The sequence below is a fragment of the Vicugna pacos genome, chromosome 10 (assembly GCF_048564905.1).
Source record: "Vicugna pacos chromosome 10, VicPac4, whole genome shotgun sequence".
In the NCBI taxonomy this organism is placed as follows: Eukaryota; Metazoa; Chordata; class Mammalia; order Artiodactyla; family Camelidae; genus Vicugna; species Vicugna pacos.
The window spans coordinates 58,581,658-58,598,548 of record NC_132996.1 but is presented as its reverse complement, the minus strand read 5'-3'; positions in this window follow the sequence as shown (position 1 = coordinate 58,598,548).

The following is a 16,891-nucleotide window of genomic DNA, read 5'->3' as shown; positions in this document are numbered from 1 at the left end:
TGACTCTGCAATAAAAAGCCTGTCTAATCTCGCCTGTATCCTCCATCCCACCACGATTCCTGGTGCTGTTTGTCTCTAGCACGTTTCAGAGCAGCATGACTGGCCTGTGCCAATCAAAGCACTCACAGCCCAGTTCAGGTGACCATGACAGGGCAGTTCTGGGCTTTTCCTGGCTGCATGGCCAGGGCAAAGCAGGTCAGCAATATCCCTAGGAAATCCTACACTGCACCAAGAAGGCACGTACCAGGTGATAAACTTCCAGAGAGGGCTTGGCTACGTGCATCCTTGGGACTTGGGTCAGGCTTAGTCTCTGGCCTGAGGACTTTGTCCAAATCAGAGTTTCCCAGTGTGTCCACTGGTTCCACAGGGTGTCAATGAGATTGATGGGAGCATGTCAGCTCCTTGAGGGCTGGGGCTTTGTCTGCCTTCTCTACTGTTGTATCCCCAGCACCTGAAAGTGTGTCTGGCACATAGCAGGCTCTCAATAACTCTTTGTTGAATGACTCTGAGATGAGGGTTCCATAGTCCAGTAAGTATGGGAAACACGTGGCAAACCAAGATAAACCAATTTCTTTTTAGAATCTTCAATAAACTAATGTGTACTCTGAGGAGCCAAGAAGGGGTAGAGATGCAAGGTTTTCCAGATTCACTGGACCGTGGAATCCTTTCAGCAGAGGACCTTGTAGAGCATGGGTTCTACAGCCTGGAGCCACAGCTGTCAAATCTGCCCTTCTAGGTCTCTCTCTTTACCTTCATCTGAGTTCCTCTTGAGAGAAAGAAGACAGCTATGTGGGTTCATGGCTTTGGTTTCAGGCAGGTTCTCCTCAAGGGACATCAGAATTATCCACCATCCTCTTCAAGTTTACATTCCACCAGTTTAGCAATCCCAGAGGAAAGAGGGCTGCATAAATCCCAGCTAGGGCTCTCATTGGCCCAGCCTGGATCACGTGACCATCGTTGAACCAATTGCCTGGCTAGAGAATGAAGTGTTCCAATTGGGCAGGCCTGATCACATACCCAGTCTTGGAACCTAGACAGAGTCAGGTCTATCTGAACCTCGTAAACCAATGGTTCTCTTGAGAAAAATCTCAATCCTATTACCAGAGAAAAAGGGAGGGGAGACAGAGATAATGCAGGGCAGGGAAAACAAGGAATGCCCCCAGCGTCTATACGGAGTGCTGGCATCTGGGTGGAGGCTCTGGGGTGGTGGTTTAAGGCTTCCTGTCCTATTCCCCAAAGGACGGCAGTGTACGGAGAATGGTAGTAACAGTTAGGCTTGATCTGGGGCCAAGAGGAAAGAAAATGAAAATGACACATCACATTTAAACCTCACAACAGCCCTGAGAATTAGGTACTGCTATTATCCCATTTTACAGATGAGGAAACTGAAGTTAAGAGAGATGAAGTCACTTGTCCAAGATCATGAAGATAACAAGGGGCACGGGAGGGTAGATGAGGTGTACGTGTGTGTGCAGTGGAGGCTGGAAATCAGTGGAGAGAAACTTATGTTTTCCAGGCTGTACCTTGGGATTCCGCAGCTTCTGAAACCCTGAATTTCAGAACTTTCAAGACTGTCCCAACAGATACTCCAAGGGAGAGGAGAGACACTTCAAGAGGGCTGCCCTGGGTTTTGGAGGCTTCAGTTCAGATCTACAATGTCGCGGTAGTGGTTTGTAACTTAAGCCACCACCATCAGAGTCAGCAGAACGAGGAAGCAGCCCCTCTGCCTCTTTCTCACCAAGGAACCCCTCCTCTCCATTGCATGGGGGTGGCGGGGAAGGAGGGCTGGAGGACAGGATGAGAAGGATCCGGAACCTCTGGGGCATCTATAGCCTTTGAGAGCCTGGTGCCCAAAGGGGAGACGGGCACTAACACTGCAAGCAGACAGCCCTGCGTTCAAGTCTCAGCTGTGCCCCTACTGTCAGCGTGACCTTGACAGTCTCCCTTAGCATCTCTGTGCCCCAGTGTCCTCACTTATAAAATGAAGATAATACTAGTACCTGTCTCAGAATTCTTAAAGGACTAAATGTGATCCTGAATGTAATGTGCTTCACACATAGTGTACATATTTTCATTTTTCCCCTTGAGAATCACCTGAGAATATATGGGGCATCTTTCAGAAGATCCAGAACCTTCCATGGTCTGTTGCCAGGATAACTACTTTGGGACAGTTTCCTTAGCTGGTCCCTTGACCAGCTGCTTGCCCTATGGGCTTGATAAACAGAAAAGATGGACCCCTTTCTGTGGCATCACACATGGACCCCCAGGTTTGCAATGACCGCTTGTCATGGGCCACACGTCAGTGTCCACCCTACACCTGATATCAGCTATGAAGATAATGAGGAGAGGGGTCACTAGGGCCTCTTCACACTGTTTGATTTCTGCTCTGTCCTGTCCCAAGCCCCCCAGTGCTAAGAGGGCAGCTGCCTGGACCTCAGGGTCAGGGTGCATCCCGGGTGAGTAACCGGCTCTGCTTAGATGCTCTGTGGAGACGCTCCTCCATTGCTCCTTCGAAACTTGGAGGTGGGGCACTCGCCCGGAGCCCCACTTTCCTACAACTCATCCTTATGCCCAGCAACCCAGCAGCTCCCAACAACCAGAGAGGGGAGTGCCTGGGCAAATGAAGCCAAAATGAGTCACTAAGTCCAGGAATTTGATGTAGCCGATACGACTGAAGATGGAGGTGAACAGGAAAGACCCTGGACTCAGGGAGGCAAGCAGAAGGATGAAGTGGAAGTCCACAGCTGGGAGAGGGAACCTCCAGCTCCCTTCCCCAACTCAACTTTCAGAACCCAGGGACCCCAGCTTTTCCCCTCCCCCTCAACCAGCTGAAAGATTGGATACTCCGTCTCTGTGGGGACCTTTGGCCAAGGGCAAAGACCCAGAGATACTGCTCTGGAGAACCCTCAGCCAGGTTCTCTCTGGGTCCTTCTCCAATAATCCTACACAAATTCTTTCCATTCACACAGACCTCCAGTCTGCTTTACAGAGTTTCACTCATATACAGACAGACACCATCACCAACGACCTGAGAAATCCTCTAGCAGGAAAAGCAGATAACAAAACAAACACAAGTGGAGGAAGAGGAGGATGAAGGGGAAGAGGAGGAGAAAGGGAATTAGAGGAAACAATTAATTCATGGAGCAAAATAAAATGTCAAAAATTATTGTTTACATCCTCAGAACATATGGGAAGATATTTCATCCATGAAAATACAGACAGCTATAAAAAGGAACACATTTAGAAACAGCTATTTGAAATTAAAAATGAAAGCTAAAATAACATAGTCAATAGAAATAAAAATAAGGAAATAATTCAGAGAACAAAAAGAGATGGAAATTATGAGGAAAAAAAGCAAAAATTAGTGGGTCAAACCAGGAATTTAACAACCAACTTACAGGCATTCCAGAAAAAGAGTGTTGAGAAAATGTCAGGGTGGGAGGGGTGGATATTGATAATAAAAAATAAAGATAAAGATAAAGATAATACATGAAAGTTTCCTCAAACTGAAGGCCATAGACTTTGGGGGAAACATTATTTGCTAAGATAATAGATGAAAACAAAAATCATTGAGGGATGTCATCAGGAAATTTCAGAACTTCCATGATAAAGAGATCCTAAAGACTTTCAAAAACAAAAAAGTAAATTTAGAAAAAGAACAGAACAGTATCGAACTTTTCAATAGCAACCCAAATCTCTAGAGAACAATAAAGGAATGACCTAAAAATTCTGAGGAAAAGTTATTTCCAACCTAGGATGAACTTCTATCCAAACTATCAATCAAACAACAGAGTAGCATGATAACATTTTTAAGAGTACGAATTCATTCAAACTACCTCCCATACATTCTTTCTCAAGAAGCTACGACAGGATGTGCTCCACCAAAATGAAGGTGTAAACCAAGGGAAAGCAAACTATGGCCTGCAGGCCAAATTCAGCTTATCATATGTCTTTCTAAATAAAGTTTTATTGGAATATAGCCATGCCCATCCATTTACACGTGTTCTTTGGCTGCTTTCACACTGCAATAGTAGAGTCGAATAGTTGTGAGAGACCACTTAGATAGCCAATTCAAAAATATTTATTATCTGACCTTCCACAAAAATGTTTATCAGTCCTTGGAGTAAACCAAAAAACACAAACAAACAAACAAACAAGCAAAACAGGTCTGGGATCCAACATAGTAGATGGGAGAAGGAAATTTCTAGAACTACAGCTATGCTCAAAGAGCAAACAGTGTCCATTAGAGCAGAAGATGGGGGTGCTCCAGGAGCTATATCTCCAGGAATTTAAAAACTAAAGGTGATAAGCTATCTAAGGTGCTAGCGGATACTAAGAGGAGTTTTAAAACTCTGTCGGGGAGTTTAGGGAAGAATTATTGATAAGCACATAGAAAACTAAGAAAATGAACTTAAGAAGCAATTTAATCATTGTCAAACCATTGCAGAAAAAAAACACAAAATTATGCAAGAAAGAGAACAATGCTATTATTTCATATGGCTTAGCCACAAACAATATTTGCATAATCACGATCATTAAAAGTTGAATAATGAATTTTACCAAAAATTGTGAAAAATTATTCAGGGGGGATGGAAGGAAAGGGTAACCCTGTGTGTGCATGCAACCGTGTATGAGTGTGTGGAAGTTAAGCTTCAGTAGAAGGACCGTGAATTATGAATAAAGCAGAAAAATCAAGGACTTCTAATGCAAGAGTATTATCTAGAGGCAAATGGAAGCAGCAAGTAAAAGAACTGAAAAGGCTCGCTTCTGAGAAATGGAGAGGAGAGGGGCAGGTGACTGATATTTTTCACGTAACCTTTATTTGAATGCAAACCTTTTTTTAATGTAAACTTTTAAAACCAGGTACATATATTACTTTTGAAAAATCGACATTACCTCTCAAAATAGTAAATAAGAAAGAAAAACAGCAAGGTCATAATGTATAGCACAGGGAACTATATTTAATACCTTGTAATAGCCTATAATGAAAGAGAATATGGAAAGGAATATGTATGTATAACTGAATCACTATGCTGTACACCAGAAATTAACACAGCATTGTAAACTGATTATTTAAAAAGAAAGAGAGAAAGAAGGAAAGAAAGAAAGAAAGAAAGAAAGAAAGAAAGAAAGAAAGAAAGAAAGAAAGAAAGGAAGGAAGGAAGGAAGGAAGGAAGGAAGGAAGGAAGAAAGAAAGAAAGAAAGAAAGAAAGAAAGAAAGAAAGAAAGAAAGAAAGAAAGAAAGAAAGGAAGAAAGAAAGAAAGGAAGGAAGGAAGGAAGGAAGGAAGGAAGGAAGGAAGGAAGGAAGGAAGGAAGGAAGGAAGGAAGGGAGAAAGGAAGAAAGAAAGAAAGAAAGAAAGAAAGAAAGAAAGAAAGAAAGAAAGAAAGAAAGAAAGAAAGAAAGAAAGAAGGAAGGAAGGAAGGAAGGAAGGAAGGAAGGAAGGAAGGAAGGAAGGAAGGAAGAAGGAAGGAAGGAAGAAAAAAAGTTCCTTATTATCAAACACCATAAAGAAAATAAAGCAGATAATGAGGGGATGCTTCTTGAGATGGGTGGTCACTGAAAGCCTTTTTGAGGAGGTGATCTTCGACTTAGTTCCACATGAAAAGGGTCAGCCATGTGAGGGGGGAAAGCATTCCAGACCAAGAAAACAGCACAGGCAAAGCCTCCAAGGTGAGACCAAGCTTGGATGTTTAAGGGACAGAAAGGCCAGTGTGTGTGCAAGGTGGAGAGCAGGAGAGGGGCTGGATTGAAGTTGAAGGAGAGAAAGGGAGACTGCCTTGGGGTGATGTTGAGGAGGGGGTCTGGACAAGAAAGGTGGTCCAGGGTAGACATCGGAGCTGGTGAGGCCACATGGGAAACTCAAGTAGAAGGATGTTTAAAGCCATGGGGCCAGAGGAAATCAGCTAAGCAATGAGCAGTCAATTCAACTTTGTTTTCAAGAGTCCCTGTAGGGAGCAAAAAGAAAGGAAGGAAGGAAGGAAGGGAGGGAGGAGGGAGGGAAGGAGGGAAGGAAGGAAGGGAAGAAAAAAATTCAGGCACGAGTGTCCTATTCACATCCTACATGGATAAATATCAGAGAGAGGAGTTAACATTTCCTAATGAAGATTTCATCAATCACTTTCCACTGCAAACATATTCTCTTTTTTCTTTTTTTCCAGTGGAGGTGCTGAGAATTGAACCCAGGACCTCATGCATGCTAAGCATGCACTCTACCACTGAGCTATTACCACCTCCCCATTCTATTTTTCAAAGCAATTCCCCATCTACTCTCACTACCTCATTTCACTGACTGAACGAACAGATTGAGGTCAAGAAATGTAATTAGAAACACAACTTGTTGGCTAATTGTCCAACCTGCCCAAGGGCCCTTGCGAGCTCCTCCCCTCAGCGCCCACAGGCTCCGCCTCCCCTCAGCCTGCCCCGCCTCTTGACCTTTTGGTATCTTTTGGTTTTACTCTACTAGAATGCTTTACCGCTCTAGAATGCTTTCTTCTGCATTTTTGGTGGGACAAGCACCCCGAAACTTCACCACCAGAGTCTGAGTCCTCAGCCCTGTCTGCCCCAGGAGGGCAGGCGACCCACTCTGGTACAGAGAAGTAGGTTGAGAACAGAGGCCGAGAGCTGGGTACAGCTCCTGTACCCCTGGCTGGGGGAACCCCTGTCTCCTTCCTTTTTATACTTTGATGCATATTCTGATCCTGAAGGGCCTATTCCAGAGGGCAAGCTGGTATCAGCAACCTACCCAACAGCTGCCACACAGTAATGGCTCAAAATATTGTCTCAAATGAAAAAATAAGTCTTGTTTTTGTCCTACGTTTAGAGATCAGATACCAAATGAATTTTACACTATGGTGTAAATGACTGATGTGTTAGAGATTTTTCTTGTTTTGTGTTTTATCCTTTAAGACCTTGCTCTGGGTCTGCCTCATCTAAGAAGCCTCCTTTAACCACCCCAGCCCACAGCATTTCTCTTTTTTTTTTCCCTGAATTCAGATCTCTTGAGTGAGATAGTGTCTACACAACTTACACAGCCTAACTCATTCTCACACACATCCAAAAAACAGACAATAGAACATGGGACAGGGTAAGCCCCATTTCCACAGCAGTACTAAAAACTCTTAACGGCGGGGACTATGTCTTCTGCTCTTTAGTAATGCCCAGTTTAAAATCAGGACATGTCTGTTCAAATACCAACCCTGTCCACTACCTGTGTGACCCTGGGCAGGCTGCTCATCCTCTGTTTCCTCACTGATGGAGTGCGGAAGCACTATTAACTCTGTGGGCTCTTCTTAGGAATGACTATATAACTGCCTTGTAAACTGTCAAATGCTGAACAGATGTGAATTTACTAACTACGATGTATTCAGGTTGTTCAGAATTTTAAGTATTTAAATGAAGAGTTTCCAACTACCTTAGGGCTGAAATTTCATCATGGGGGCTACTCTGGCCTCCCACTCATTCTCACCACCCAAGGAGAGTGGCCCAGAAAGAGTGAAGAGTTGGGGAAACCAAGGCCCCCAGAGAGCACGTTGGCCTTGACCATGGGTGGAGCTGGGAGCCATACCCAGACATCCCGACTCTGCACAGGCGGGGGCCAGCAGGGAAAGGGCTCGTCTGATGTGGCCTAGGGTATTGTTCAGTCTGGAGTTTATGTTGTTTGGTGTTTTGTGTTTTCCTTGCTGTTGTTCTCCTTCTAATCCCAATAGCAGAGACAGGGGAACCCTGGGCAGTGGGAAGGCATTATTTGGAAACTGGAAGCTCTAAAAATTCCACCCCATGGCTGCCACGTCACTCTGACTTCTCCCTGGTGGAGACAGGGATGGTGTAGGGGACGGATCCTGGCCAGAAGCCTCCCGTGGAGGAGCCAATCTTCTTGCCCACCCACAAGAGCCTGACCAGGGGGCCAGATGTCTCCCAGGGTTTATCAATCATTAGTACATAAGTCATCAGGATAGAAGGCACCTTCGCCAGCTCCCAGTCCAGCGTTTCCCAAAATGGGTTCTCCAGGAACCAATCTCCTAGGTATCAGCACGTGTTGTGTGGAGGTAACACACAGGGTCAAACGCATTTAAGAAAGGCTTACAGTCAAGTGTATTCTTTTTAAGTACAGGACTTCTCAGAACCTTAACTTTGCACAGGTAATATTGTGACTTCCAAGAAAGGGCCATGAGATGTTATTGATCAAAAATGTACTTAATTCGATTGATACAATGTGTGTGTGTGAAGATCGTCCAGTAGCCCTACTGCTCTAGATGGAGCAAAGGTGCCATAAACATGTAGTTTATTTCTCTAAAGCTACTCTAAATTCCCTTATGAGCTTGTACTCAGTGGCTAGAAGAAAAGAAGGGGAGGAAGGAGGAAGTGAGAAAAGGAGAGTGGAGGAGAGGGAAGCTGGGCCTCATCTGGTCTAGTTTACAACTCCCTCCAATCCAATCACTTAAACAATCTCTTAGCATCAATCCATTCTGTTTACTTGCTCTTTGATTCCTCCCCAGCTCTCCCTGCTCCTCCTCAGATAGTGACTGGGTGTTTGGGGAAGGGGCTTATGTAACTTCATGGCAATGCAGTGGGGTGGACAATGGCTGCAGAGTCAGTCCCTTTGTGGATGGGCTGATGGATGTCCACCAAGGTCCCCTCCTGCTGGTGGCTGCTGCTGGCCTTTTTGGCCACTGGCCTCATGGTCAGAGCATCACTTAACATTCCCCTTGAATCCATTCACAGTTTATTAACATAAATACTTCTTTGGATCTTGTCCTCGACATTAATATCCTCAAAATTGCAGGCATGAGGCATGTATTATTTTCTTCCAGGACCCATTTAAATCAATGCGTAGCAATGATCTTAAGTTCACTCTTGTGAACCTTAAATCATCCCCAAATCATCTCCTGTATCACTAAGGATTCATCCTCCATCCTCAGGCCAGCACCAGTCTGGACCAGCCTCGGCATTCTAGAAACATCAGTCAATTCGAAGTAGGCCTTGCAGCTCTTTCCATGAGGCCAGTGTCTCCTTAGGCACTTGCCCAACAGAACTACTGATCTGACCCCAAAACTCTACGGGGGCTGGTCAGCCTTAACTGAAGCATCTGCAGGGCTCGGGGTCAGGGGGATTGCATCGCACAGCATGTGGTGAAACTCACTTAAAATCCTCTCTCCCCACCTGGCCCTCCTAGTCCCACTTCCTGGCAGGTGTCAAATCTTTTCCCCAATTCCACCCACTGCCCCCCAAAAAAGGCTCATTTTTTAAAAGTTAAATTTTTTGAAATCTCTCAGCCACACAGCTGCCCCTAGAAGGTTCCACACCTTTCCTGGGCAGCATTTCAACCTAGTTCTCCTCTCACCCACCTCCATCACACCCTAGCGTGTGCAGGAGCCCAGAGAAAGGGAACCCTTCTCGGAGGGTAAGGAAAGACGAGAGGATGGCAAATTCTTCTTTATTTTCAAATCCTTGTCACTCAGGAGACTGAGGCCCAGAGGAGGTAACAGAGAAGCCCTGAGGTCGCCATAAATTGATGGCCAAGCTGGGGCTCGAACCCTGGTTGCCAGACTCCAAGTCCATTTTCCCCGGTGGAGGCAGGGAGCCCAGCCCCAGCCCCGGCTGCAGGGAGAACCTGGGCTTTCCTCTCCAGGAAATGAAATGACCTCCTTTCTTTCCCCCACCCCGGTCCCTGCCTGAGCTCCACTCTAAGCCCCCCACCATAAGAAACAGGATTTACAAGCCAGCTGCTATAATCCCTTTAAAATGAGGTTTGGGGACTATAGGGACTCTTTGGGCGTTTCATTTTTTCAAAACAATATTCCTGGCTCAAAAGCTAAGATTTCACCGCTCTCGGGGGAGTCAGCACAAAGACTGGCCAGGGTGGCCCAGGGCCCGGGGCTCCCTTTCGGGGGCCAGAGGACACCCCCTGCATTTCTCCCAGGGCTCCCGGGGCAGGCTTGGTAGGAGTAGGTGTTACTGCTCAGTAGGAATCCAGACAGCTCCTTCCTGTACCTGCCACCTGATTGCAACAGTATCTCCCCCACCCCCAAAAAGCTCTCCCTTCCAGGCTTAAAAATGAAGCTTCAAATGCCAAGCACCCCCTCTCCCCAGCAAGGCGGCTCACATACTGAAATTAATTCCAAGGTGTTAATAACTGACAGCTCATCCTTCCTGAGAGAGTCCGTCTTGATGGGGGCAAGGGAGGCATGAGAACCCCCTAAAGATGTGATGGAAATTCAAATAACAAGAAGATGGGGAGAAATGGAGAGGGAGTAAATGGGGTGGAGGAAGGCTGTCCAAGACAAACACTGTAAAATGTTCCCTCCACAGAATTTGAAGCCCCTGGCTCCAGTGGTTTGTGACTTGGGGCAAGTCGCTTCGACTGAGCAGTATTTTGGGGACCAGGCCTCTGCCGGCCAAGCCACCCCACTGGATAGCTATTGTAATGTGCCACTAAAGTGACTAATTTGTCCCAGTTTGCCCAGGACTTTCTGGTTGTTGTGCATCCCAGGGCAGCCCCTTAGTCGCAAGCAAATGGGAGGAGATGGTTGCCCTAAGCCACAGCCGCCTTCACTCTGGCGCCGCCCTTCTGTCCCAGCTTAGAGCTCAACACAGCCTCTGCACAGCTGATTCAGCAGGTTTGGGGTGAAGCTCAGGGCTGTGCATTCTTATCAAGCTTCCGTACCAGAGGTTCTTATCACCAGGCACCTGGAGAAGCACTGATTTGAAGGAGCCTCTAGCAAAACACTGAAAAATTACTGCCTTTTATAGAGCAATGCCTGTGCCCAGCGCCAGGCTGAGTCCTGTTCTCCTCTGTGCCAGCCCCCAGCCCCCTGTGAGGTAGACATGGTTATCCCTACTTTACAGATGGGAAAACTGAGGCTCTGAGAGATTAAGTGACCTGCCCAAGGTCGCAGAGCTGGGATTAGTGTCCACTCTCGGGTCTTTCTTATTCTGCAGCCAATGTTCTTATTTTCAGGGTATAAAGTAAAGCAGGAATCAGCAAGCTTCTTTCTGTAAATATTTTCCAGTTTTGTGGACCATCAGTTCTCTGTTGCAACCACTCCCCTCTGTGGTTCTGGTGTGAAAGGAGCTGTGGACAATACATACGGGAGTGGACGTGGCTGTGTTCCAATAAAATTTTATTTATAAAAACAGGCAGCAGGTGGGATTTGGCCCGCAGGCTATAGTTTGCTGAGCCCTGGGGAAAGCACGATCATAAGCTCCCCTGCACCATCACCCCCGCCACAGAGGGTACCAAGAGCAAGAACATGAAGGTGACTCCAGGTTGCCCGGAGCCCTGAAGGTTTCCTTCTCTGAAGGGTTTAGATCCATCCCCTGGGGGCAGATGCACAAATGTGCATGTCTTTCTGAGGGGCCCACTTCACTAGAGGGATCAGGCAGTCCTCAGGCCAGAGACAGCTCTCTTGGCCTACGGAGTAGCCCGTGCTGTGCTCCTGGTGCACCGCAAACCCAGAGAGGCTGGATTCCAGGACAGAGACACCCCAACGATGCAAAAACCCAAGAGACAGCAAACCCCCACAAAAGCCACAGTTGCTACCTACAGGGGCGGTCTAGGGGAGCTAGCCTGGTTGTCCTCATCTCAGAGGAGAAAGGCTGAGCCTCAGGAGCCCGCTGCCTCCCCCTGTTTATACCCTGGGCTGTAGCAGCTGGGGGTCTGATGGCCGAGAAGCTGTCACACAGTCCATGCGCGGTACCAATCAGTGGGACCTTTCCACCATCACTGTCGCCTTAAACCACCTGCTAATGTGCAGCCGTGGTGGGTAGCGGGGTCCTGTAGCTTTAATCAGCCTGCTTTGTCTTCATCTTTCGCAGAGGGAAGTGAGCAAGGGGGCTGGTGGAGGGCAATTTGGCCCTCAGGTCCTGGGCCCCACTGGGGAGGGTCCCTGGTCCTTCTAGGACTCATCGTCCACCTCCTTTTATCTCCAGGGCATCCTGTGGGCTGCCCCGTGGGCACTGATGCCGACTCCCAGGAGGCACTGGGGCCGGAGGAGAGCATTCATCACACCTGCCACCCACCCCACCCACTCTTTCCTTCCTCGCCGCTTTGAAGAGGCCTCACCAAAAGGCCGGTGGAGATGAGTAGCTGAGGCAGTGAGGGCCGCTGGGCCTGGCGGGGCACTGCGCATCCGGGTCCCTGTGCGAGTGAGATGTGTTGGTTGCTCTATCTGTATGTCCAGGTAAGTGAGCACATGTGCTTGTGTGTGTGGTGTGTGTGTGGTTTGTATGTGGATACGTTGGGTGTGGAGACATCCGTGTCTGCTGGGTGTGTGAACCAGCTCCTGATGCCTGTGTGACAATGCATGTCGCATAGGGGGTATGCCTGGGGCATGTGCACCTTTGTGTATCCGGATGTGTCTGAGCACCTTATCTGAGTGTGTCTGCGTATGAATATGAAGTGTGTGTGTGTGACAGACAGAGAGAGACAGAGGTGCCTGTGTGTTCACCCTCAGAGAAGCTATGACTTTGAAATGATTAGGTTCTGACTCATAACCCATGGGCATCCAGTCTTACCTTGCAGACCTCCCGGCTCATTCACAAAGATGGGAGGAGAGCATCGTCTCAGCCACAGGCCTTCCAAGTACTTCATGTTGTACCTCGTTTCAGCCCCCAAATGTCCTGGGAGTACAGTGATTGAATCCACAGTCCCAGTTGATGGCCTCCTGAATCTGTGACCTTTGCAACATAACTGCGTCAATGCCCGTGCAAAGGTGAAATCTGTTTCACCTCCCCTGGGACTCTCACCTTGGCCCACAGAATGGGGCAGAAGTGACATAGTGGCAGCTCCAGGCTGAGGCCCTAGGGGGCCTGGTAGCTTGCACTTGCTCATGTGGAGCTCGGCTGCCACCAGGCGGGGAAGATGCCTGGGCCAGCCTGCTGGGGGAGACAGGCGTGTCTCTGTGCATGTGCCGTGCCAGGTGGCCTGGGCACTGTCTTCATGCATGTGCACCTGTAGCGAAGTACCTGAAGGCCGCTGAGGCCATCCCAGACCAGCCCGCAGTCAGCGGACCCCTGAGTATGTGAAGACCCGCCAGGATGAGCAGAGCTGCCTGCCCAGCAGAATGTAGACTCGTGAGCAGGAGTCGATGCCGGTTGCCTTCAGCCGCTCGGCCGTGGGGCGTTAGCTACTAAGGAAGGGGGCTCAGTATTCTCCCCATTCCCCAGATGAGACAATTAAGAATAAGTAAAAACTTCCCAAGTTCTCGTAGTCTATATGTAAACAAGGGAAGGATTCAAACCTACCTAGTCTGGTCCAGGGTTCTGGAGTGTCTCAGCCGGCCCAGGCTGCCAAGTAAAATTCCACAGGCTGAGGGGCTTACACAACAGAGATTTAGATCCTCGCAGTGCTTGGAGGCTAGATGTTGAAGATCAAAGTGCCATCAGGGCTGCTTTCTGGCGAAGCTCTGCCTTCCCACTGTCCTCACGTGATCTTCCCTCTGCCTGGATGGAGAGAGAGAGAGAGATCTCTGGTGTCATTTCCTCTTCTTATAAGGGCACCAGCCCTATCGGATTAGGGCCCCACATTGATAACCTCAATTAACCTTAAGGCCTTGTCTCCAAATTCAGTCACTCTGGAGGTTAGGGCTTCCAAATACGAATTTGGGGGTAGGGTGGGGTACAGTCCAGTCCAGAACACAGAGTGACCCTCTTTAGCAGGCCACCGACAAAGCCACAGCACAGGCCACAAGTAGGGATAATGACCTCCATCTTACCAGGTGAGGGACCTGAAGGTCCCAGAACTCAGCTCTGGGCTGCCATGCGGGCGGGAACACAGCGAGGGTGGCCTGGCCTGTGCGCTCACAGCAGCCATGCCAGCCCCAGCGTAGACCCTCCCGCTCTTGTTTCTCCGCCAGCAGGGAACTCCTGGAGGACAGGGGCTGCCTACCCGACCCTCCACCCTTGTGTTTTTGTGCTTGGCAGGAGCCTGGCCTGGGTAGAAAGGGAGGGAGAGGAAGGTTTGACCTAGAACCTTCGCTGCACCTTGGTCTTCCCCAGGGCATGTGCTTCACTATTTCCCAGGGCTTCCCTGGTCTCCTAGGTGCCCTTGGTAATCAACCTGATAAGTCACCCTGTACCAGCTTCCCTCTCGCTCCCCAACTCCTTTGTCGGGGCTTCCTGGGATCAACCCCCACAGAAAACCATTGTAGTGGACTCCTCACCCCTGGGACAGCCTCTAGGGGAATGTACACTTAGAGACTTCCTGTCCTCCCTGGAAAGGACATCTTCTCTCTCCTGATAGCCTGGGGCAGGAGCTGGGTCAGACTGTGATGTCTGAACTGATTCAGAGAGCGCCAGGGCCAGGGTTGGGGGAGGGGGGCACCAACACATCATCTAGAATCTCCAGAGAGACTGACTCCTGCCCACCCCCTTGACCAAGGCTGGAGCCCCCCAGTCTGGGGGCAGCTTCATCTTCAGCCTGGGTCATCTCTCACATCGGGGTGTCCCCCGGGTGGGCACACTCGTGGCCCGAGCACAGCCAGGGAACAAGCAGGACCACTGACCGTGCCAGAGGCCTTGCTTCCAGAGACTTTCCTTTGCGTGTTGAGTGGCTCATCCGCAGGCCCATAAACAAGACCACATCTGGGCAAGCACCTCTCTTGACCTGTCTTGGTCCTGCCAGACAACAGGGCCTAGGGTTGCTCTCTCTGAAGGGGAAGTTCCAGCGTCCACTTGCTCCTCTCTCCTCCTGGAGACCATCACCCAACAAGCAAGAACTGTCCTATCTTAGGAAACCCCTCAAAATCAGCAAAATGCTATGAATGTGCTGACCCCGCGCCCTCAGCTGGCCCGGCCCTCAGCAGAGTCTGCGTCCGGGAGCATCTCCTTTCTGTGATGGCTGGATTTTCCCAGCTCTGCCAGGGATGGCCAGTAGTTTTCTCGTAAATCAGCTTCTCAGACCATGTCCTTTTTTAACATCATAAATTTTTAAATGTTCTTTTATTTAAAAAAAAAAGGAGGGGTTGAATAAAAACGGGAAAAAACGAGCAACTATAAACAAAACATAAAAGTTGTTTAATGGACGGCATAATGAGGCCGCCAGGAAACAGCCTGGCATTGATTTTCTCTGACATTTCACCTATTAAATTATGAGCTTCTTAAGGAAGAGCTCAGATTTTTTTTTTCTTCTTCAGTCCATTAAGATTCTTTAATGAAGAACAAAGCTGCTATTGTCTGAGCTCTACATGGGCCCAAGTTCCCTGACAGGCAAACGGTGGTGCTTGGAGAGTGAGTGGGCCCTGAGGTACCAGATGCCTCCTGATTTGGGGACCTGGTAGGGAAATCCTGGCCAGGACCTAACCCTGTAAGCCTCTCCTTAAGGGTCTGATGGGCTGTGTGTCTCTGAAGTCAGGGTCAGGAGCCCAGAAATGTGGGGGGATTTTTTTGGGGTGGGGTTGCCATGAGAACATGGAAAGATCTAGAGCAAACCAAATGCTTTCAGGAAAGTCTAGGCTAGTCGGCCAAAATGCAGGGTCCTGAAATATAATTCACCAATCCTGGTACTAACCCTGTCTGGGAGGCAGCAAACTCCTCATTTAACAGATGAGGAAACAGGTTCTGCAACGTTAAGTGAGTTGCCTCAGGTCAAACCTTGTGTTTAATTGGCAAAGGCAAGATTCTCTCTGTATTCCAGATGTTTCCAAAGCCCACTATCTTTTCATTGCGCTCACCGCCCACATCTGCATGGTCCCAGAGAGCAGCAGGGCAGCGTGAGAATCGGAGCCATGCCGCAAGGAGGAGGCAGCCACAGCCCCCCAGTCCTAATCATTCTCCCCGTTGGAAGGGCCCAAACCCACTTCCTTTCATACTTAATGCTCCCTTCTCTCCGTCCCTCATTTCCCTTATAAATCTTGTTCTCAGCGCCTTCATTCACAGAGAGGTGTTAATAGTTATTAACTGCTTAAAGCTGAACCCCTCCCAGGAGTATTTATATTTTAGAGAGGATGAAAGTCTAAAACTGAAGGCACAGAGCCCTGATAGGGCACTACAAGAGTGTGGTAGGCTTGGGAAGAGACAACGTCAAGGCTTTTTTGGCTGCTGGAAAAAACACCATGAGTCTCTTGTGTAGGTTAGTCTGGGAGTGTGAGCCAAGGATGGTTATGGATTCCGGAAAGTGTAGCCTACATTAAGTCTCTTGAGCCATTCTGGCCCAAGCTTGGCATGACTTTGACACATGACTGACCAGTGGGGAGGAGCATACCTAGGCTCATGGCCTCCAGCAAACCTGCTTTTCCCACCCCTAATATATAACCTCAACAGTATGTAGAGCCAGTGGGCTAGGATCACTCAGATATTTTACCCACCCAAAGACGGGAAGATGGTCCTTCCTATAATCCAGGAACCAAAGCTTTGCCACTTCTCTCTTAAAAGAACCTCACCTGGACCAATAACCCCCAATAACCTCCAGACAAGTTAGAGCTGCCACATGCCAGCCCCAGTGCCAGACACACCACTCGCCTGATAACATAGATAACGCTGTTGCCATTTATTCTTGACTTATAAATGGGGAATCTGAACCACAGAGAGGTAAAAGAACTGCCCAAGGTCACACAGCCAGAGCTGGGATCTTTTTCTAGTTCTGTGTGATCTGTAACCTCAGACTTCTCCAGGAGCAGCAAGAAGGCAGACTTTCTGCTTATCTGAGTCCGCCCCTTGAGACAAATCTTCAGTCAAGAGAAAGCGCCCCCCACCCCACTCTTCACTGTGGGCACCTGCTGTTTTCAGCATCCCGGTTCCATTTTCCACTGTGGTAACAGCACTGCAATCTCGCCTTGTCATTCTCTGGCCTCTAAGGTGGCCACATGACCCAGGCTGGCCAATCAGGTGCCTTCATCTTCCCAGGCCACAATGATTGGTTCAGGAAAGGTCATGAGACAATTCGGGCCAATGAG